Below are 24,484 nucleotides of genomic sequence, written 5' to 3' on the forward strand. Positions count from 1 at the left end.
ACAAAGGCAGTTTTCTGGATGCTGTCAGGCGCCATTTCCACCTGCCAGTATCCACTTTTTAGGTCAAGTGTACTGAATATTGTGGCACCATGCAAGGATTCCAGAATATCTTGGATTTATGGCATAGGGTATGCATCGAGGTAAGTTTTAGCATTCAAACCCCGATAGTCCACACACAGTCTTGAACTACCATTCTTTTTAGGCACTACTACGACAGGTGCTGCCCACAGAGAAGCTGATGGCCTGACAATCTTCCTGGTTAGCAGATTATTGATTTCAGATTCAATGAACTGCTGCTTGTCTAGAGATACTTTATATGGGCGTTTTCTGACTGGAACTTCATCAGTTGTGAGAATTTGGAGTTTTACCAGGTTGGAATGTCCTATTTCATGAGTGCATACTTTGGGCCATTGCAACATTAACTTTTCCAATTGGGTTCTGAACTGAGCACTAGTATTAGCCTGGTGAACCAGTTTTTGGATGGTCAACTGGGTTTCGTTGGATGTAGGAGGGATGGGTACGGCTATATAAAAATGTACTGTCGCTTGGGATCCATGTGGCAAGAAAGGGAAAGTTTCTTCAGCTCTTCCTTCTCTGGCAGGTATGATGTATTGTGATCTCTGAAAGTCTAAAGTCAATCCAGAATCCATCAGGAAGTCCATCCCTAGGATGATTGGCAGAGTCAAATCCGCATCACTCATTATGTATAACGTTAGCTCCATCTTACATCCTTGGATCTCACACTTCCAAGTGCAGTCTGCTGCTGTCCATTGGCGAGAAGAAATGCTTGACCAACACAGGGCTGATATGACTCGTTCTTGCTAATCTGTTCCCAGGTTTTTTAACTTTTTAATGAGAGAGAGTGTGCTACCAGTTAGAGGTCTGCAAGCCCGTCGGGACCTGGGCCATTTTTTATTTTTTACAGATCGGGCTCGGGCTCGGGTCGGACTCGGGCTTATTTAGCTTCTCTCCTTTCATGTGCCCATAATATACGTGCAGAGCACACGTCACATAATGTGTATGAAATATTGTTATATTTATTATATTATATATCGCCTAAGCAACACAAACGCAATACGCATATAGGCCTACGCACGCTTCACTCACGTGCATTAACAGGTGACAGTTGACCATGCAGAGGATTAGGGAGAAGTCGGATTTTTAAATTTTTTTTATTAATATTATTTAACATTAGTCAGTTGGCGAAGATTTCTTCATTTTTGAACATTGTTCTTCAATTACTTAAAAGCAAAGAAAGGTAGGCCGTTTATTTACTTATTTTTGTGCATTAATCCCGTAGTGCTATATTCTCTACTGCATGCTTATGCTTCTCTCTAATGGACAGTCTGTTCAATATTTGTGGGCATGATGTTTCAGGCCAATAATAAAAGTTTCAGCAACATCCTTCACAGTCCCTCTTAACAGACTAGCTAGATGAGGGTTACAGTTTCTTAGGATAGACTGGACAATGTCTCTCTCACTCATTCCATACATAACGCTCGTTACCGGTAAGCAAAGCCCCAAATACATTCCTTCACCCCTTGTTTCCTTTCTTGCAATCTTCTAATAGCTACGTCTTCGTAGTCTTCACTACGGACTGCAAGAAAACTTCTCGAAACTGCTTCCAACTCCTCACGTGTTGCCGTTCTGCCAGCCACCAGTCTTTAGCGGTACCTTTGAGTACAGCAGTCAAAGCAGCTCACTTTCCCATTCAAGTGGGGGTGGAGGTGGAAACATTTCCTGCACATCATCTAAGATAATTTCCTTTTCCTCCTCTTCTCCTGAATCAATGTACAAGTTGCTAAATGTGTGCATTAACTCACCCAACAGGTCTCTTCGGGTAATAAATGTCTCAGATGAGAAATCCAGTTCAGGACCATATTCATCCTCTCCCAGAGCAGCCTCACTTGCCATATTGAAATATCTGAAATCTACACTGAACACAAGAGATTATAAATGCCTGCAGGTCCCTGTTCGGGCACCACTATGTAACACTTCGTCTAGTATTCAAACCCAGACTAATTGCCACAAGAATTATATTAGGCAGGGAACCACGGGCTACGGTCTGTGCTAGTCTAAATACTTAGTAAGACAAGAAATAGATGCAAAAGTGAGTATAATTCACAAAAGAATGAGGTAAAGAATACATACAACCAGCAATACATATATACAATATATACATACAATACGAAGTCATTTCTGATGTACTCAAATGCACAAAAGTCTTGTAACGAAGTGGCCTGAATCAGGCCGATATAATCCGTCATAAATCATGCACATAACCAGACATTTCTCCTTGTACATCGACCCAGAGGATAACAAGGAGGGTAGAAGTAAGGTGTCCTGGGGTTAAACAGTCTTTTTGATGAATAATCCTCCTGGATACTATCAGGAAGGACTAAAGAGTCCTTATTGACTGATCAGAAAATCCCATAGATTCCTAGTCTGGACTCTAAGAGTGGCACGCAGACACCATCCACCATGCTGTTAGCCCCAAACAAATCTAACTCCTTCTATCATTACCTTACTGATATCCTAGAGCAATAAGCACACTACCTCCCCCTAGTGTCAGGTAGTAGCTTTACATACCAAAGGGAAACGAAAGTGACAGGTCAAGACTATTACATGATGTTTGGAGATCACAAGACTAAAAGTGGCAAATATCACCAACTTGGATAAATCCGGCCCCAAGCAATGGAGGAAAAAGGGAGAATCTGTTTCCTCATTTTATACTTAGAGCAGCTTTGGTTGAACACCACATGCATTAAGATACAGCCCTGTTTGACGTGTCCAAATCACCTAGTCTAAGATGTTCTCCTGCTGTCATTTGCAGGGTATAGTTGAATGTTTCTGTAGTTGTTTCAATATTATACAGCAATTGATATTAGAGAACCAAGAAACATTCATCACATCATAAACACCTTAAAGGACATACAATAAAATACATCTATTTAATACTTCAAAAATATTTGTTGACATTTAACACTGTCAGAGAAAAAAAGGCCTTAAGTTTGCCACTGAGGCAGTACCATGAAAGCTATACCTTATCTACCCCTAAAGAGTGCATATTCATAACTAATGTACTAATATGCAGCCTTTAGGGGTAGATGTTGAAAGTAAAAAAAGTAAAAGAATATATATATATATATATATATATATATTCTACATTTTATGAATATGCACTCTTTAGGGTATAAGGTATAGCTTTCATGGTACTGCCCCAGTGGCAAACTTAAGGCCTTTTTTTCTCTGACAGTGTTGAATGTCAACAAATATTTTTGAAGTATTAAATAGATTTATTTTATTGTATGTCCTTTAAGGTGTTTATGATGTGATGAATGTTTCTTGGTTCTCTAATATCAATTGCTGTTTGTCAGGACCAAGGAGGTCTACAGTATAATTCTTGGAGAAGCCTATCCATTAGCATCCCTATTTATCTCAATGGCTCTGCCTATTGCCATCTTTGATCTAGTTTTCTGAATCAGTCACCTGAACTGTGATGTGAAAGGCAGCAAACAGTAAATCCCTTTCAAGCTCTAAAGAGCCCTCCAAAAAGTAACTGGTAATAAAATAAAATTCTTGCAGCTTATTTGTTGCAAAAAAATCTGAATACACAGCTATGGCTGGTTGGGAAAATAATTTAGAGGACAAGGAAATAATATAGTATTAAAATTTAGCAGATTGCAAATTCACACACAAACTTATGCCCATAAACACACTGAATAGCTGTTCTCTTTCTGTAAGAGCTCGATAAGAGCCTCTTTCTTCCTTGCTCCCCTCTGGATGCCTGCCAGGGTGGACCACAGCTTTGTGAGCTGGACACAACAACGGCATCCCCAGGAAGTATTTCCCTGCCACATTCCCCCACATCGTCTTCCGTCCGACCCCCACCTCCTATGATTCTATCCCCGGCTAGACCCAGGAGCCTGGGGATCCTCAGTAATGCAGCCTTCATTGATTTATAATTCCGTGCTACACTGACATCCAAGGGTAAAAATTACACACGTTGACAATGGGAGCACTGCTTGTTCGAGCCGAGGTAAAGGTCATCATTTAGATGTTGTGGCTTTGTTCCCAAGCCTCTTGAACGGCGTATTAACATCCAGAGCGCATCTAATCCAGCAAGTTAAAAAACAGCAAGAATGCTCTATCATGAAACAGCCAGTGCACTTTGATAATGCAGTACACTGTTGCGTACCACTGATCTCTGTGGGTTTGTATGTTTTGTATGATATAATATGGGTTTGCAAGCCCTCAATTTTGCTCCATTCATCCAAAACTGACTCTCTTTTTTTTTTGTCTGGAACACCTTTTGGCATGAATGACAACAAATATGCAGTCAAATCAAAGGTTGGCAAACATTAACCTAAGTGTTTCTGAAGGTGCTTGAGCTGGAATGGAATGACATCTTCACAACCTCCCTCAGGAAGGCTTTCTCTAAACAAGCCATTTTTCAAATTTAACACGCCACTCTTGTCCCTAGTTAAACATCTCTCAGCAGAGCGTGTCGTCTGAAGTGCCTACGTGAACTCTACGCTGTGCATAACTGAATAGATAAGGGAGTGACTTGTTGATTGAACAGATTCAATTGAATTTAATTAAGTTTAAAAAGCTAGACACAATTTTTATGAGGCATCAAACCAATAAAACTGTCGTTTTCATGTTCAGTATATAAACTCCATTGTTTCATTATTGCATTAGCACCAAAATTCAGTATTTGTAATCCTCTCTGCTGAGTAAGACTCAATATCCCCATCCCCTAGTCAATTGGTCTATGCCATGTCTCAGCTTAAATTGTTAACTGTATGGATGAGTCTTGTGCCCTAACAGGATAAATGGAGCAGTTTCCTGGCCTCCGAAGCACAAGCCAGTCAATAACCTAAATAAAAGGCTCACCAAGGAGGTGAAGTAAGAGAGAACGTTCATCAAACTACTCCAGAACAGCTGATACTAACAAATTCACTGACCAAGCCCACGCCGAATCTACACACACAGCTCCACAGAAAGCTTGTCTGATTTCTACAGAATTAGAACGCCCACCATTCATAAAGTTGTACGCATCTTTGCCCCTTGTGTGTTTGTTTATTAAATATTCTGGCAAATTGAATTATGCCTTTGGCTACTAATGAGAATTGTAATACTCCGAAACATTTATTATCAATTTTGAAAACAATTATGATACTTAATATTTTTTAATGGAAATGGTTCACTTTTTCCATGATTCTTTAATAAATAGAAAGTTCAATGAACAGCATTTATTTGCATTTATTAAATGTATTTATTAAATGTATCGAATAATTTATTAACTATAATTTTTGTAACATTAGTAATGTCTTTACTGTCACTTTTGATCAATTTAATGCACCCTTGATGAATAAAAGTAATTTATTTTCTTTAAATCTTACCACAAATGTTTGAAAGGTTGTTTCCACAAAAATGTTAAGCAGCAAAATTGATAATAATAATAAGAAATGTTTCTTGAGCAAATCAGCATATTATAATGATTTCTGAATGATCATGTGACACTGACTGGAGACTGGAGTAATGATGCTGAAAATTCAGCTTTGCCATCACAGGAACAAAATAAATTTTTAAATATTTTAAATAGAAAACAATTATTTTTAATTGTAATATTTCATATTACTGTTTTTTTTTACTGTATTTTTTTTATTTTTTATTAAAGAAATGCAGCCTTGGTGAGCATTAGAGACTTTTCAGTAACATTGTAATATTTCCAAACTTTTGACTGGTACTGTATGCATCAGTAGTTAATTTGTAACCAAACATGCTTGAGATACAGCAATGCCATTGTCTTATTTATATCAGTACTGTATGTTTCAAACACAATTATCTGTGACCGAACAAAAGTGCATCTAAACTAAGATGTTACTCTATTGCATTTCCTTTTTTTAGATGTTTCTCTATTTCATTTAAAATATACATCCCACAAACATGTCTTTTATAATTAATTAAATAATTTATCCTTTTATCATTCATTAAATTGTTATTTTTACAACAACCTTTATGTAAAGAGATAAAGGCTAAACAAAAATAAGGTACATAAAAACATAACATTTAATTTAATTTGAGATACGTTTAATAATCTTCAAGCATTTTATTTGGTAGAATTTGTATCACATTCATGCTTGCGCCAAAAAGGTATTCAACTTGCCAATTTTTATGGTATGCTTTCAACCCAACAGGAGGAATGACCGTGTCAAAGCCCCAATTGCCATCATTTGTTTCAAATGATTAGTGTCAATAATTACTTCCCTATTAATGAAATGCATCTACTATCGCAAACAACATCATTATGGATTGGTTAATTGAAGGAGTTTAGGCATATTAGCCAATATTACATCTAAGCATGGAGGGGTGCTGCTTTATGGTCCATTTTCAACTAATTGCATTTTGGACCCTTGTTACAAGCATCATGAATGTGCATCTGACTCTGACTCTGACTCTCTCTCTCTCTCTCTCTCTCTGTCTCTCTCTCAATGTAGAAATGTAATTATCAAGCCAGTGAAGGTGTAGACAGCCGTGTCTGTTTGCATTCTCGCTAACCATGCAACATAGCATTCACAAACCATGTTCTGATTCTCTGCTTAGAGAAAATGGGTTTAGATATTTAGGGCACGACAAGATCTATGTTAAAGCAGACAGTGTATTTTTAAAGCAATAGTCCAGGTTAAATAGAAATTAAATGTGATGGACAGCACTTATCGCAGTGATTCCCACAATAATTTATTTTGATTTGTACATTTTTTTCTGAAAAAATTAAAATAAATAATAATAATCTGCTTTACAATGAGATTACAATACTTACAATGGAAGTGACGAAAGTGGAAGTGGATAGTCCACGCAAAAATTTAATAATTTAGTCACCACCATGTCATTGCAAACCTATATGACTTTCTTCTGTGACACACACACACACACACACACACAAATGATGACAAAATATTTTGGTCAGACTATCCCTTTAAAATACCCTTTTAAATAGCATAGTTTAAAGACACACAAATATGCGTTAACATGATTTAATGTGAACTAAAACCACTAATCTTTTCTGTTTAAAATTATCTACATTTACAAGTACTACATCGATACAATATGTTCAGAATTACTGTACAGCTTAAATAATACATTAAGTAACTGCTTTTAAAATCTCCCAAAAAATGGATCCATCAACTTCCAATGTTTCAATCTTGGGTTTTTTCTGTATATATTTACTTATTTATTGCTTGTTTGTTTTTGTAATGACTGAACAATGCCGGTGCTTCCTCTTCTTAATAACCCTTACACTTAATCAATATATTTTCTTTTTAGACATAAGCCAAAAAGTTGCTTAATGTAGGTCAATATTTTTTTGGGGGCTTTTTACAACTTATTTTCACCATGCACAAAAGCTAAATTAGCTTTAATAGAATTGTTATTATGTTAGTCAACATTTAATTTAGTTTACTTACTATAAAAACAACAACTTTGAAATAAGAAATGGAAAAATAAAAAAAATCACAATAATCTAGAAAGTATATGTGCTGAAAATTAGGGATGCACGATATATCGGCCACCATATCAGCATCTGGCAATATTCATTTTTAGTGTTATCGTTCCCGATAAGAAAACGTTGCCGATATTAAAGCCGATAAATAATGGATTATTTCCTTCAGCTGAGAACCTTCAGATGTGCACTGTTCGCCATGATCGTTTTAAATTTCTTGAAATATGATTGGGAATCACTTAAAAAAGGAAAATACAGTTAAGTGCAACATGTACAGTGCAAGTCTGTCATATAGGCTACACAAAATTACAATGAGAACATTATAATTGTGTGCTTGTGACATGGATTTTAATGGTGAGACTTTTGTTTTTGTAATCAGGCTCTCAAATATTATAGAAAAAGTTGGATTTAGATATATCGACCGATATGTCAGTTATCGGCTTTCAAATATAATGAATTATCGGTTGTCAGTAGGCCAAAACGTTCATATCAGTGCATCCCTATAGTGAAAATAATTTTTAAACAAAATTGTTTCTTTTATTTAATTTCTTTCAATGGGAAGTGTTATTTGTTTTTTGACAAAAAAAAAAGGTTTAAAACAGAGAACATGATTTCAAATTAGAGCAATATAAAAATGCACCTCAAATAAATATGTTGTTTTACTTTTTTTCAGTGTAGTGTCGCCTAACACAGTACATAAACTCTGAAACATTGATTCAGAATGAAACAGAAGGCAAAGGACCTTAGGTGAAGGTCAGACGAGAGCCCTCTCTATGCAGCTGAACCTGAGGCAGACTGACTTCCTCCTTAGATTCTCTCCCCTCCTCTCCTCACCTACAGCTAAATTACCCTGTTATTCTTCAGTTCTTCTCCATTGTGTCACCCATATCAACCCTCGCTAATGCTTGGTGCCAACTCAGACTCAAAAGCTCAGTTCCACTTTAGCTTGAGGTGGCTTGTTTCCACCAGCTCCAAGGTTGCAAAGTTTGACTGCAAAGGCAAGATGGGTGTCAGGGTCATCCGTCCTAATCCACCCCTCTAGAGCCAGTGGCGTCCATGCATTCCCCTGAGCCCCTGCTAACATTGCCCTCCACCCTTCACTACACTCTTCTCAGGCTGTGTAACAACCATCGAGCCCTGTCATGCCACACCATCCGTTCCCCTAAGCACCCCTCACATCACAGGGCTGGGGCTGAAACAGGATGGAAGACGTCCTCTTAAGTTAGCATTGCTACAGGCTACACGTTTCAGTTTGGAACAGACCCTGGAAGACTTGGCAGACTCTGTATGTGTCATTTAATTGAAACTCTTTGACTTCTTAAGGTCTTCATTATACAGCATGAGGCAATACAGGACTGACAAAGAGAAATGCAGAAAAGAAGTGCACAATTTATCCATGAGAGCTTTATCACAAAGAAACAAATGATTCACAATGCTTCAGCGTTGTTTAAAACAGCGATTCTTAATGTTTTGCTTTAGAACCCAAATTTTAGATTAGACATCAAGGGGAGACCCAACACTGTACCAGAATTGGTTAGCGTAATAAAACATTAAAATGTAAAAATATTAGCATGAACTAAAGCTGGGCAATAAACAATATCATGAACAGCCAGCGCATGTCGCTAAGAAGTGATTTCTGTGCTGTGTGAATGAACGGCGTGGTTTCATCTGATACACAAACTCGCACACATGTGACGCTCAATGTGTTTTCAGCGTCTGCTGTCTCGAAATATGAGGACATGAACTTCATCTCCAGAGCTGCTTTGAGAGTCACTTCACAAACTTTGTTTCATTTGAGGAAAAACTACCATCAAATACACACCGACTCTGAACAGCCTAAATGAGTCGTCAGGAATTTGAATCCCACTTTGTCACTGGGTAACACATTTGCATAATTCCCGCCCAAGAACAACGTCTACTTTGACCGGCCCTCAAACGTCCTGCTTAAGTCGTCCTTGCGATGGAGGTTCGGAACTTCGGGTTCAATAACTAGTTCTTCCAATGTTTCATTATCAGACTCACGCTTGGATTGATATGGTAAAATCGATGCCATCGTTCCAGTGTGTACAATCGCTGAGCTTTAGGAAGCCTCCAGACCTGAAATTCAGTCATGGTAATGGAGCAATTCATTTCAGACAGGTGCTGTAAGCCTGTAAAAATAGCATTTTAAATCATAAAAAACAGAATCCCAAAACAATAAAATGGATTTCATGGGGCCCTAAATTAAAGGGTAGCTACTCTGTGGAGTTTAATTGTGAACAAACAAGTTTACATGTTTACATTCAATTCAAGGTCTAATAAATATGTGGAAAGTATTTCCTTTCCCATTAATGGTTAATGAATATTGTGATAAATATCAATATTGTATGATATGGAAAGAATATTGTGATAATATGTTTGGCCATATTGCCCAGCCCTACCATGAACTGTTTAAGTGCAACAACATGCAGAATTATTAATGTAACAGACTGGATAGGGCATTTTGTATAAAACTTAGCAGAAGCTATCAGTACAATTTAATGGGATGGAAGGATTTCAACTTGATCATTGTATCCAAATTTTTATTAATTAATTAATTCATTTATTATTGGAGTTTTATTTTTTGCATACAAATAAACATTTTAACTTTTTTATACTGTGTATTACAGTTTCAGCAAAATATGAAGCAACAAAAACTGTTTTCATTATTGATCATAATAAATGTTTCTTAAGCCCTAAATGATTAGCATGATTTCTGAAGGATCATGTGACACTGAAAACAGTAGTAACGGCTGCTGAAAATTCAGATTTGGTAATCACACAAATAAATTACATTTTAAAATGTATTAAATAGAAAACAGTTATTTTAAATTGTAATAATATTTCACAATATTACTGTTTTACAAACATTAATAAACAGCAGTGTATATTAACACATTTTTATACACACATTTAAATTTAAAATTCTGAAATAAATGCAGTAGTACCACTGTTTTACCAGGATGTCATACAAGTCCTTTTTAAGAAGATCACCTAATATATTTTTAAACACTTTGCAAAATTTGGCAGAACTTTGCTAACGTCATGTGCATAGTGCCAGCTTGTTTTCCAGCAGACTTTAGGGATCCTTGAGGATTAGTGCCACCATCTGTTTGTATATACCATCCAGATGTGTTAAAAATACATTGATTTATATGTTTATGTTGACAGAAAGCAGAGGGATGTAAGTGTAATAATCAAAGGAGTAGCAGTAGTGCCAAATCCCTGCTAAAATTGGTCTATGTGCAATACATTTCTCCGGTCATTCAATGGCCAACACTTGCCTTAGAGATCAAATCAACAATACTGAAAGATAGCAGATGGGGCCAGTGCTCAATTTAGAATTTTTTCCCCCCTGTTATTTAGACTGGCGGCAATGAGGAGGCATGACTGTTTTTGTGGTGGCCATGCCAACATAACATCACCCTGATGTGCACTAATGATCTGAAGCCCTGTGACAGAGTCATCCAAGCTCTCTTGTGAGAAGGTAAGAGTCACTCCGCTAAAGGTCATGGTCTCCAAAATACAGAAAACAAATGTTGACAGAACAATGAGCATTGATTTTCTTTTCTTTTTTTTCATCTCTTAATGGACTCACTATAAATATAGTTACAGTGGCTGAATCATCTCTTTCAGGTAGCAAGAGCTCTTGTACTACTGAAGGTTTGTATATTTAATCTCATTGGTCTCCCTTTGATGTAAATGACATGTTTTTGTTGCCCTAGAATGTGGAAACTTTTTTTTCAAAGGCACCACAAAAAAAAGAAGAAAAAAAAGAAAATAATTTTTACTCAGAAATTGCTTGAAAATTTCACGAAGAAACAGCAAGTAACACATTCAATTAAACCTGAAATTTTGAAGTAAAATACTGAAACAGAGTATTATTGAATCAGAATATTTATGCATTTATTTATTTATTTATAGCATGACGCTAGCAACACCAAAGTCACAGGTTCGATTCCTAGGAAAAAAAAATACAAACAACACTATGAATACATTATAATTCGCTCCAAATGAAAACATCAGCCAAACTGTAATGTAAGCATATAAAACTCATATTTATGAATCTTCGTCTGTGTAATAGAAAATTTGGTTTAATGATACAGACATTTGAAGGATAACTATCACCCCCTTGAGTACTAAGATTTTTACCGCCAAAGAAACACACAATTGCACAATATGCATGCAAAATGAGACTGCAAATTTGTAATGTGTTGTCCATCCTGCCAAACATTTATTAAACCAGCCTAAGATGGTCTGTTTTGTTGGTTTTAGAGTGGTTTTAGACACTTGACAGCTTGTCAGACTGGCTAAACCAGCTTGACCATGCAAAGAGACCAGATAAACCAGGTTAAACTAGACCAGAAAACCAACTTTGGCTATTTAGCTCTTCTTTTAGCTGCGTTTGTGTAATTGCATGAAGCGTGTATCTGGCCAGACAGGAATGCAATTGAGACATCATGTTTGCAATGGCAGTCAGTGTCAGCTTGTTTATGAGTGCACTGAAAAGAAATACCTTTTCATTACCCAGTGTAATTCTCTGCGTATCCAGAGCGAAGCGACATACCTTGGACTTGAAATAATATTTGAAAGAAAATCAATCAAGTACACAATCAAAGCATCTTTGTGCATTCAGAGTACATTGCAGTGACCTTGCCTCCTACATTCAGGTTCACAGGACATCTATCATCCCCTTACCCAATCTTTTCCACCATCAAACAACACATTTAACATACAAAGTTATCGAGATGGCCATGAGAGCACCTTCAGGCATGGCTGAGCTTCAGCTTCATGTAGTGGCAAACCTCCTCACAATGGCACATGTGTTGATGCATCTGGCTACACTGGGAACAAGCAGTCCTGGCAATGCAACGAAAGGCTTTTTCTGTGACTACATCTGCCGGTGCATTCTCATCTCTATCCAATACCCTCGAAGGCCTGTTTCATAACAGCAGGCAGGCAGACTACTCTACTGCTGTCGCATAGCAATTACTCTATTTATACATTTGTTGTACTATATGATTTGCAAAATCACAATTAATGATTGTTTGAATGGAAAAAAAAAAACAATATATGGAAAAGTTAATTATATATATCCCAATATAGACCATATATGCCAAGGATTGTGAGTGTAAAAAAAAAAAAAAAAAAGCTAAGAAAAGCAACTGTAAATCAAGACAATGTCTAAAATTCTGAGCTGCCTCTTCAAACACAAATCAGCAAATCCAAGGACTGCGCGACTCTGCCCAGTTAGCTCTTAATAAAACATCAAAGACACAGAACACACAGACATCACCGCCCTCTCGCTTTTCTTTTTCTTTCTCAATTCGATTGAATTCAGCCATGTATAACTGCCAAGATAGATTGTTCATCACACATCAACATTCACACGGACATATAATGAGAATCACTGTCATATTCAGATACTTCCTCTGTAAACTCCTCACATTAACAGACCACCTAATCTGTTTCATCTGCAGGCAAAGTCATGGGAGTACTGGTAACATGAGCAGACAGAATCATCACTATGGACAGGATAACAGAGGGACCAATTTCAATAGCCAGGGTTATTTATTATTCAATTATTTTAAATATTTCAGTGCAGACAGGATGTGCATGCAATGATAAATATTTCAGTCCCTCCAACAAAGGAGGGGGGCCACTTGTCCACTACCGTCAGGGGAGTGCACACACACTCCTCCACGAAGGTCTGGGACATTCACGCCCAAACCCGAATGCCTGTCCTTCAGTCTGCCAAAAAAAACAAAACATTAATATTCTGCCCCTCTCCATCTGGCCTCAGTTGCGTCAAGCAGCAGCATAGATATGAGGCTGTCAAACCCTCTTCATCAGACCTTCAATCTCTGTTTGCATTTTCACACCCCTCCTTTCTAAAAAGTGTTCAGAAGAAAGCCACCAAATTGCTTAGTGCGAAGAAGCCGCGGCTGAACTCGTGGGAGAAGTGACAGCAAAAGTAATTACATCGAGTGCATGAAAAAAAAAAGAGACAACAACAATCATTTGGTCACCAACTCTAAAGTTGCGAGATCATCTTTAGTGTAGATTTATATATTCCCCCTCAAAATTACATATCGCTGGTGTTAACCCCCTCCTCCCAACCCCTCACCTCTATTTCCGACGAATGGGGGATCCTGTCAAAATGAGGACTGTCTCGCACTGTAATTATGCCCTTTGTCCCCCAACACCCCAGTAATATCCGCCAAGGTGCGAAGGAATAAATCATGTTTTTAACGCCAGACCTAAGCATCAATTAAATTGCACGGCACCATCTGAGTAACATTCACAAAGCCTTTAACTTTCATTAAACTGAACAATTTATGTAAATAGTTCACAAAAAACAACTCTGACTTACATTCCGCCCTCATTTCCTCTTCAGCAGTCGTTTTGGAACAGTAACATCAGCTCTCTCAAACCTGAATTGTACTTGGTCGCACATGCAAGACATTGAACTTGACTAACATCTTACCTTGAAATGCTATTTGTGATCCTATACTCCACAGACTGGCTGAAGCAAAGCAATGCACGACCCAAATCTCTTCAGTTTAGCCCTCGCAAAGCAACAAACGAGAGCCTTTCTGACGAACACTTTTTTTTTTTGTCCTTGCTTCAGATTTCCCTTTATTACTCCCTGCTTTTATAATCCCGTCCTTTTCTCCTCCGTTATTTTTTTTTTCTTGAACGTCTTCTGTTTTCAGTGTAGAGTCTAAGGGATGCTGCCTATCTCTGCAAGACTGAAAAAGAAAAGAGGGAGAGAGAGAGAGAGAAACGGAGGCAGCTCTCCTCCTCTTGCGCAAGGTCCTCCCGTCAGTGGCTGTAGGAAGCAGCTGCGCTCCAACCTCGAAGAATCCTGCCGTGCACAGCTCCACTTAGCTCATCTTCCACGAGCGTTTGCATCCCGGAGAACTTTCAGACTTGCACGCACAATCCGCACAAACCTTCTGTGTTTAATCCGTGTGTTAGTTATTTTTCTGGATTGTGGATTTAATTGTCTCTTCTCCCACCCGGCACAATGTCTAGATGCTCAGAGTATTGAACATAGCGCTCTCTCTCTCTCTCTCTCTCTCACAAGCTTGCACATATGCACACACACGCTCACCCTCCCTCTCACAGTTCTTTCCACCCCCTCCATCCATCCATCTCTCCCTCCCTTTTTTCACTCTCTCACTGCATGAGAGTCTGACAATTACTGCATTTGTGTTTGGAGTTGTCAAATATAAAGAATCGCTTCCTACTTTCCTAAGCAGGAATAACATGTGGCTCCATATGCAAAGGAGAAAATGCAAATAACAGCAAAAAAGGACTGAGTGATAATGAAGGGAATGCTCTTCACAGCTGTTCCTGTCTCCTGAGGAAGCACACCACCAACCCCTCCAAGGAGACGACTCTGGCTGCACCGACGGAAGGGTCACCATTCAGTGTTGGCCAGCTGTCAAGAATGATTGAGGAGGTAGATGAAAATAGAAGCAGATGAAGCAAGCAGATCAGCGCTTACCAGGAAGCAAGGACAATACGCATCGAACAGCAACCGTGGAATCATATAATTAGCAGCATAAACAAAATTGCCAATTCCCTTATCGCCTCGACACACATATGCACGGAAAAGAGCCTCCGGGGGGCTACTGAATGAGAGGCAGCATCAGAACTGATAAAAAAAACAAAAAGAGGATTGGCCTGAACAATGGTATGAAAAAGCAAAAGAGCCTTGCTGTATCTGGGCCTTACCTGATTGAAAACATTATAGTCATTATTTTGAGAAATATATTCTGCCAGTGGGAGTGGCACAGAAATTACACACTTTAGATTGAAGTATAAAGGACGCTTTTCACGTAATGTAATGACGCGTTTCCACAGTAATGAACATCGCAAATCTAGTAAAATATAAGAAATATTTAAAAAAATGTATATACATTTATAATGCTATACTTTGTGTTATATAACCTTGGCAGTAAATAAAACTAATTAACACTGTAATATGTATCTCTATATTTTTCCCCTCTTTTGAAAAGTGATGGAATGGAACCCCGGAATTATCAAAAAGGGACTTTTTTAACTCTTAACAATAAAGTTCAATTAGTCAACATAGGTAAAATGAACTAACATTATTAAATTAAATTACATTAACATTCAAATGTTTTTGGCTCGGTAAGATTATTATTATCATTATTTTAAAGAAATTTACACTTTAAGGCACATTCAATTGATGACAGTAAAGTGACAGTAAAGACATTTGTAATGTTCAAAAAAAAATAATAAAAAAAAATAAAAAAAAATAAATAATAATAATATATATATATATATATATATATATATATATATATATATATATATATATATATATATATATATATATATATATATATATATATATATATATATATATATATTCAAAATAAATGCTGCTTCTGCGCATTTTACGCATAGTAAGCCCACACGTTACTAAAGACTGGAGTAATGGCTGTTAATAGCATATTTATTCATTCATATTAACCTATAATAAAATGTGTAAAATTATCAGATATAGAAAATGTTGTTCACCTTTTTGTGTGTGTGAATGTATGCATGTATGTATATATATATTATACACATAATATATATACATTATAATATAATATAATATAATATAATATAATATAATATAATATCATATCATATACAAATATACACACACACACACACACACACACACACATATACACATACATACATATACCAATAAACTTCCCTATAATTTCAATGCAATCAAATAAGTTGTACTGTACAGCTGTACTTAACTGAACATCATTAAAATGAATGAATCAGAGAAAAGCAGGAGAAAACTCAGACTATGTGTCTACTAGCATATTCTAAAATGAGCAAGTGTCAAAATTAAAAACTGTAAATATTTCAACATAGCATGTTGATTTGTATCAAAACTCTTCATGTCCTATGGGAAAATGCACATAATCACCAAAGCCTCCAAGTTCACTGTTTTAATTATTGGCCATCTGGCACCAGGCAGTAATAACTTACCAGAAATCCATCCCCATGATGTCATAGCACAAAGATTTAACAACAATCATCACCATTGCCCAATGAAGAACTATGGTTTAGATGTTTTTAGTCATCTTTTGTGTTGGTTAGTCATGATGTTTTACATCAAAACCAAAACAAATACAATTTATCGTTACAATTCTAATTTATTTTAAATGAATTAAAGCAATACTGACATGTCTAGCACATAGTGCTTGAGAATGAGACACAGTATGTTCTTAGGTTCAATCATTAAACGGGACTCTGTTGACATACTGTACTCTTTTCAGTCAAAATGACGATAAAATTGAACGTGTAACATGGTTATATCGGCCATTGCTTTGACTACTAAAACACTATTTTTGGTATGAACTGATAAAAAACTGCTAAACTGTGCAGTATTGATGATTTTCACTATAACATCAGGACTTCATCTCTAACAGAAGAATCTTAAAGGCCTGATTTCCCCCTCCTGTGGTGCTGATAATGGAGAAGACAGATTTGGCCTGATCCACATCTTAAGAGTTGTTTTAGCCTTCCAATCAAACGTTTTAGGACAAAAACTTTACAACAAGGGCAAGCAGAGAGTGTTTAGTAGTTCTAATCAAAGCTGAATAGGAGAGAAAAACGCAAACAGAAACTGTGCCAAGCCATCAAGCATCCATCCACAAATGACTTTGATTGAGAGGATCTGGTGGCCAGCAGCAAGATCCAGAACAGCTAATAAATTACCTCAGATAAAAATGTCAAAGCAGTCGGCCAAAAAGTAGCGACTTCTTTTGAAAAGTTATTAACCAAACATTAAAGGAATGGTTCAACCAAAAAGTATGTTTTCATCACTAACGCATTGCTTACATTTTGTTTTATTTTTTCTTCAATTCTTTATGTTCAGAAAGCTTCAAAAAGCATATATTGTAAACACTACCATTCTAAAGTTTGGAGTCGGTATGATTTTTGTGAAATAATTTTCTTGTGATTACAAAAGGGCGCCTTTATTTAAAATATATACAAACACTAAAAATACAGTAAAGACACAAATCTTGTGAAAAATTACAATTTAAAATGTGTAATCTATTTTAATCTATTTTAAAATTCAGCAGAATTGTAAACAGAACTTATGTGCTGCTTAATATTTTTATTGAAGCTTTGAGAATGTTTTTTTTTTTTTTTTTCAGGGCAAAGATCAATGTCATTTAATGTAATGCATCATTGCTGGATAAAAATATTTTTTATCTTTTTTTTTTTATCTTACTGACCTCAAACTTTTGAACAGTATAGGGACACAACATCACATTTTAGTATATCATATTATAAGTTTGAAGAGACAAGGCAGAGAGATAATCCAAATGCACACACAGTTTTAATAACAAAAGGCAAAAAATACAGACACTCCAAACCTGGAAACTGGCAAATAGTCAATAAAATATAATCCAAAGACCACGAAGGAAGGAACAAGATATCCAGGTACCCTGATGGAGACATACAAACAACGACTCATGCCCCATGACTAAAACACAAGAGCTTAAATAGGCAAACTATAAATGTAAATGTACAACAGGTGGAAAAAAATTAAACCATAATGAGTCCAGGTACAGGATTGTGGTGAATGTAGTTAATAATGGGAGAACAGCAAAGTCGGAAGGAGTGTCTTCTGGAGGGGCTCATGGGCACTCCAGCTGGTGATCGTGATAATAATATAATATAATATAATATAATATAATATAATATAATATAATATAATATAATATAATATAATATAATATAATATAATATAATATAATATAATATAATATAATATAATATAATATAATATAATAATAATTGACGACGGCCCATTGAATAATTAGAAAAATAATGCATTATGTCCTAAACCTTTGTCAGGTTTTTGTCGTTAAAACGCTATTGTGTGTGGGACTAATTTCTTACACATCTAATCCTAACCCTCCGTTGCTAATTCCAAAACGTCATTTTAGAGCTAGTAACGGAGGCTTCATCCACTGATAGCAGACTTATGCAGTTAATAATGCAGTTTAACAGAGGGAAAGAGTGAGAGAGAGAAAGAGAGAGAGATTAAGCGTATGTGAATTAGCTGAGTCTGTGTCTCTCAACAGTGTTCAGCAGCAGCGTTTCTACTATAAATTTGTAAGTTGTTAAACTATTTTACTGATAAAATCGCCAGAGCAGTGCTGACAACACGTTTCTGCACGATTGTGTGTCCATACTGTATGTGTGCGCTTGAGTGCTACAGGGGAGAAAGAGAGTATGTGCTTTCCGTACATAATAAAACGTAATTTTGATGCAAAAAACATGGAAATAATATGTTGTTTTTAATCATATTGTTTACTATATTTGTTTGCTTTGTCAGTGTCGTAGTGGGTTTTGGTTATTTTGCTGTTGTAGGCTGTAAGGACCTTTGAAATAACTGAAATCAACTAAAAGTTCTCAAATAGCATTAAGATTATCACTAAATCCTTTCATCCCTTCACATGGCACTACCTTGTTCTACGCAAGTTATGCAAGTTATAGGAGCGAGTGAGGTGAGGAGACTAGAATGTGCAACTCATGCTGTGTGCTCTCCGTATGCAGTACAGCCTGTAGATAAGCAAGGCTAAGCTTCTGGCAGATAGCATGGCATGACCAGAACAGAATCCCCTTTTCCAGGTGCCACTATTCACCAAGGATATTGTCACGGTCTTCAGTGGCTACGTTTACATGCAACCAAATAATCCATTAGTAAACACCTTAATTGATACGATTGAGCTCGATCTGAATGAAATTTCGATCGGATTGAAAGGGGTGGTTTATTCCTTTTCTAATCCGATCGAGAGAACATGTAAACACTTGATCGGATTGAAAACTGAAACTAAAAGGACTCTGCATGTGCAATGACGTATGACACGCGGAACGAGCTGTTCTTCCTGTTGAATAAAGTGTCATATAAATGAGTGTCCCGTCATTCTAAAATTCTCCTTTCACTCAGCGTCTGTGAAGTGGAACAGGACAACGTCCCACCAGTCTTGTTTCGGATTCTCATCCACAGATGACTGGTTTTGGGTGTGGGGAGGGGCATTTTTACTGTGTGTTAAATATAAGCAGCACGGCACAAAGGTTCATATGCTCATTGTCTCCAAATTATGACCAGCAGAAACGGATAATAAGCGTTTAAAACAAATAAAAAAATAATTAAGGAGAATAGTTATTATGTGCAAACAGCAGGAAACTCTGTATATTTGTGCAGTGTGCGCATGTCTACAAATGAATTCCGGTTTGAAGCTTGAGACATATAAATGCGCACATCAACCCGATCACTTTGTTTAGCGTTCATGTAAACACTACATTTGGATTCAATCGGAATGCAGAGTAACCTGTGGGTTCCTAACCCATCGATCATCACGGACATAATGGCTGAGGGGCCTGGTCTGTCACTAAACATAAGGTCAAATAATTAAGTGTAAAATGTCAAGTTGCTTGCTTAGTTTGTTGAAAAAAAGAGGATTTCTCAGAGTCATGGCACAGTGGGTAGTGCACATCCTCATAAAACAGAAGGGCTTCCATGTCTCCAGTCACTTTATTGTCTCTCAACTGTCCTGTACAATAAAGACAAAAACAGGATCTCTCCCTCAAAGTCTCTTTAGAATTAGTTTAGATCATATTTACACCTCATATTAACATCCATCTCAAGTGATCCAATCAGAAGTGGTCAGCTGAGGCACATTGCTGTTTAGACTTGGTAGTAACATGCATCTAAAATGTGTCCCCTGAGACCATTTGTGATTAGATTGCAAGGGGAGACTTCTTTTTCTTCTTAAATGTAAATGTATTATTATTATTATTATCAGCAGCAATCGTACTATATATGGACATGACCTCAATATTTTTTGGTGGCATGATATATTGCCCGTTGTGTTTACAATAAAAAGAATGGCACCAACATTTTGCAGATCACGCTGCCTCTGTCATCTTATCTGCTTTCCACTTTGGAGGTGAAAGCGGGGCTCAGGCAACTCCTTTATACACAGAGCGGACATCAAAAGATGAAAAGGAGGCGTCATTCGAGGCATTGTTGTGTTTTTCTGACAAGTGACAACAACAGAGTGTTTGGAAGAATAAGTCCAAATGCACTGAATTTCACTGCAATCCACTGTTCTGGTGTAAATATAAACGTGATAGCACTGAGTGGTGCACGCTCATAGTCGCGAGTGTCCAGTTGGTTTTCACAAGAAAAACCTTTTTGCATTCCACTGCACTGTTTTTCCATTGTTTTTCTATGTAAACGTGCAATAGATGGACGTGTTTGACCGTTGCGCTTGCGTTGTTCAACTTTTAAAAAACACACCTCTAGAAAAATGTATTTAGCAGCAAATATGGCCTGTTGAATCATCTAATTATTTATTAAGTTTTTGTAGGATATTAAATCTTTTTATACTTTTTTATGACATCAGCATCAAAATATTCTTAATAATTTCATTGTCATTTGAAAGAGTTTAGTAGGCCTACTTGCATTGTTATGCTGTTACATTATGATCATAAATTCAGTGGCATAAAATGGTCTTAAAATGACAGTAATATTGTTTATCGCAAATATGTCTGGGACAATATATTGCCCAACAAAAAGTAGTTATCGTGACAGGCCTAGCCACACACATTTCCTACTACTACTACTACTACTAATAATAATTATTATTATATTAGCAGTAGCAGCATATTTGCGCTTCTACAAATGCAAATGTGGTCACATGCATTAGCAGTTCAAAGCTATTCCTAGAAGTATGATGCGCTTTCATGTCGAGTCTCATAAGAGAAGTTCTGATTCTATGTTGGCCCTTTCATGTGAGCTCAGACTTGTCACACATTACGTTTGAGTTTAAGAACCTGTTGTTTTGAGGAGACACGGCTAATTAAATCGACATAAAAAACACTGTCTTTTAAAGCAGATGTGTATGCATATGAAATATGGCAAAAAGAGCACTGTAGTAATTGTCACCTCTAACACCAGAAACCTCAAAAACTTTGTTGATCTAAATGCAAACTGTGTTAAACCTTTAAAAATATATATTAAATTATGACAATGCTCTGCTAACCAATCTGAGCACTGATCAAGTTAATCTTCCGACATAGAAGTTCCCTTTTTTCAGCAATAATTACAGCAATATTGTAATGCATCCCTTCAATTTTCAATCACAATTTTAACCTTAACTAAAAGGTTTAAATATACACATTCACCAAAGTCTATTTCTCCACTCCACTTACTGTTGTTAGCTCTCAATAAAACCGAGTTATTTTGATGACCTGGTGTAATTTCATTGAGAAATATATTGTTGTAATCAAGGTCGACCAGAGAAAGGTGAATTGGGTGGAGGCGGGGTACTGATATTGATTCTCGTTTTAGTTCTCTTTTTTATCCAAAGTCTGCTTGCCATGGTCCATAATGTTTGAACGAAACAACAACAGCGTGCAAATAGACATTGCGAACGACAAAGTTGTCCGCGTCAGTCGCTTTGGTTATTATCAGACGGCTCTGGTTCATAGCTCTGGTTGCCATAGCAGCACGAGCGGAAACCAGGGACAACGCGGATATGACGGCATTGGCGGCGACCAAACGGAAATAAAGAAACGGGACGTTTCTCGAATTAAATTACAAATTTCTCCTGGTTTGAAAGTTGTTGGAAACAGTCAGGATAATGTAAGTACACAACTAAAAAATATATATAACATAGATATAGTGATTTTTGCTATTTTTAAAGCAAAAAAGTTACATATTGTGCCTTTAAGTATCCTTAAAAAAATATATATATATGTTGGACACTTGTGCCTCAGGGTTCTTATAATGACTTCACCAGCCCATTGATCAACAAAGGAACTCTTATAGCATGTCTAAGCATATCTAATTAGTATAATATGGCTCATTAGTCCTAATTAAAACTAGAGTGGTGACAGCCTGTCTAAACCCTAAAAGACTATACTGTAAGCTCAGTGTAAATTACTATGGTGACTGGAATAGTGTCATGTGTAATATAAATGAAATTTAAACAGTAAAACTAAGCAATTCAAATACCAGTTGATGCATGTTTAAATGCAGCATACATTCATAAATGTAAAGGTTTTTTTATTTTATTTTTATTTTTTTTAAACAAATGTTCAGTTATGTTAAACACAGGGTATAGCTATTTAAAGAAAAGTACCTGCACAGACAGCATTTGAACACTGATAACAAGGATTTTATCATATTCATGCCCACCTGTATAAATCCTACAGAAAAAAAACAAAACAAATGTAATTTCTACATGAAAAAGTTAGTTTAGGCATTAATTCAAAAAACAAAGTAAATCCTATATTACTACTCGATTCAAACTTGTAGAAATTAAAGAGAAATATCAACGATATAAAATTAAGTAAAACCTACTCAATTTTTCTAATACTGGTGTTCCTATCATGCACTGGGGCATGAATAATTATTAAGGTTGATTTTGCACTGTTTTCCAGCTGTATTTACACCGTTTTATCATTGCTTTTGTTGTTAGGTTTTGTAACTTACCATGTTGTGACTCAAAATGGCACATTCATACTCAAAAATGATCTATCGAATGTTACCGTTATCTATCGAATGTTACATGCATGTATGTATGTATCAGAGACGCATTTGATTTTAGTTCTTTTTTATCACTACAATACATATTGTTATTTTGATTAGATAATCATCAAGTGTTCTAATATTGAAGCAAATAAAGTGAGAGACTATACATGTAATATAGGCCTACATGTATGTCATTTTAATTTGGCCTTTGCAGATATTTAAAGATGGCCACCTTTAAGCATGACTCTTTGGATTTATATGAAATGGTAACACTTCACGATAAGATTCCATTTTTAGCATTAACTAAAGTTAATAAATGTTGTAGAAGTATTGTTTATTGTTAGTTTGTTAATTTCAACGTTTACTAATGCATTTTAAATTGATTTTTAATTTTTATTTGATCTGTTAACCTTAGTTAATGTACTATGAACTAACATGAATGATCAAAATATTAATACATGCTGTAAAAATGTATATTGCATAATGTTCATGAAAGCTACTGTAGCTAATACATCCTTCTTAACAAATGGGATTTGCAAAGTGTTACCTATGAAATTTACATGTTTCTAGGTTATAGCTAAAGAAACACACATTTGACCTGTAATATTTTAATGTTTACATTATTTTCTGTAGAATTCGTTCTGTAGAACTTCTCATTTTAATATATTCATATTTATACATTTATTTTATTTAGCACATTTCAGTTCAGAACTGTTTTACTTGGAGTGTTATGTTTGTTTTTTTATCCAGTATCCATTAAAAAAAATATCAGTTGATTAATCGGTTATTGGCAAGTACGGTCAAACCAAGTTATCGTTAAAATCCACTATCGGTCGACCTATAGTGGTCACACCAAATTTTTATTTAGTTAAAAGAAGTAAATTGACATATAAAATCTATTTATGACATTATTTTTGAAAGCATCCTGACTTAACAGCATATTTACACAAGTGCCTAAAACTATTAACAGTACTGTAGCTTTCCAGGCGGGCTTCTTCAAGCGTCTTGGAGACGTTGCTGCAGTTCTTCTGGATTTAGTCTGTCTCAGTTTTTTCTGTTTCTTCATGTAATCACAGACAGACTCGATGTTGGTGAGATCAGATCTCTGTGTGGAGAACCGGCTGGTGTCACACTCCTGCATACAAAAATCTCCCTGGATTATTTCAATCAATGGCAAAAGGAAATTTTGGAAATGTAAACTGATATTTATTATGGACACACTACAGCAAAATATATAAATAACTGCTTAACCATTATTTGGGGTGAAAATACTAACGTGCCTAAGTCTTTTGCACAGTACTGTATATAAAATAAATGTATATAATTCCTAATATTAGTTTAAATGTGAAATGTACTCA

At 36.1% G+C, this 24,484-nt stretch overlaps 1 protein-coding gene across 3 annotated transcripts in view; it reads right to left on the reverse strand.

Moving 5' to 3' along the window:
- The window catches only part of lingo2 (leucine rich repeat and Ig domain containing 2), a 268,557-nt gene extending 253,968 nt beyond the window's left edge, over positions 1 to 14,589 (reverse strand). For 2 of the 3 annotated variants that reach the window (XM_084133264.1, XM_084133263.1), the window contains exon 1: positions 14,010 to 14,589. The gene's annotated coding sequence lies outside the window, so the exon portion shown is untranslated. Of the gene's footprint in view, positions 1 to 13,895; positions 13,962 to 14,009 lie in introns of those variants that run through there. The other variant, XM_084133265.1, reaches the window with a different exon arrangement.
- Positions 14,590 to 24,484: the final 9,895 nt, after the last annotated feature.

This window comes from Abramis brama (assembly GCF_963993115.1).
Source record: "Abramis brama genome assembly, chromosome: 13".
NCBI lineage: Eukaryota > Metazoa > Chordata > Actinopteri > Cypriniformes > Leuciscidae > Abramis > Abramis brama.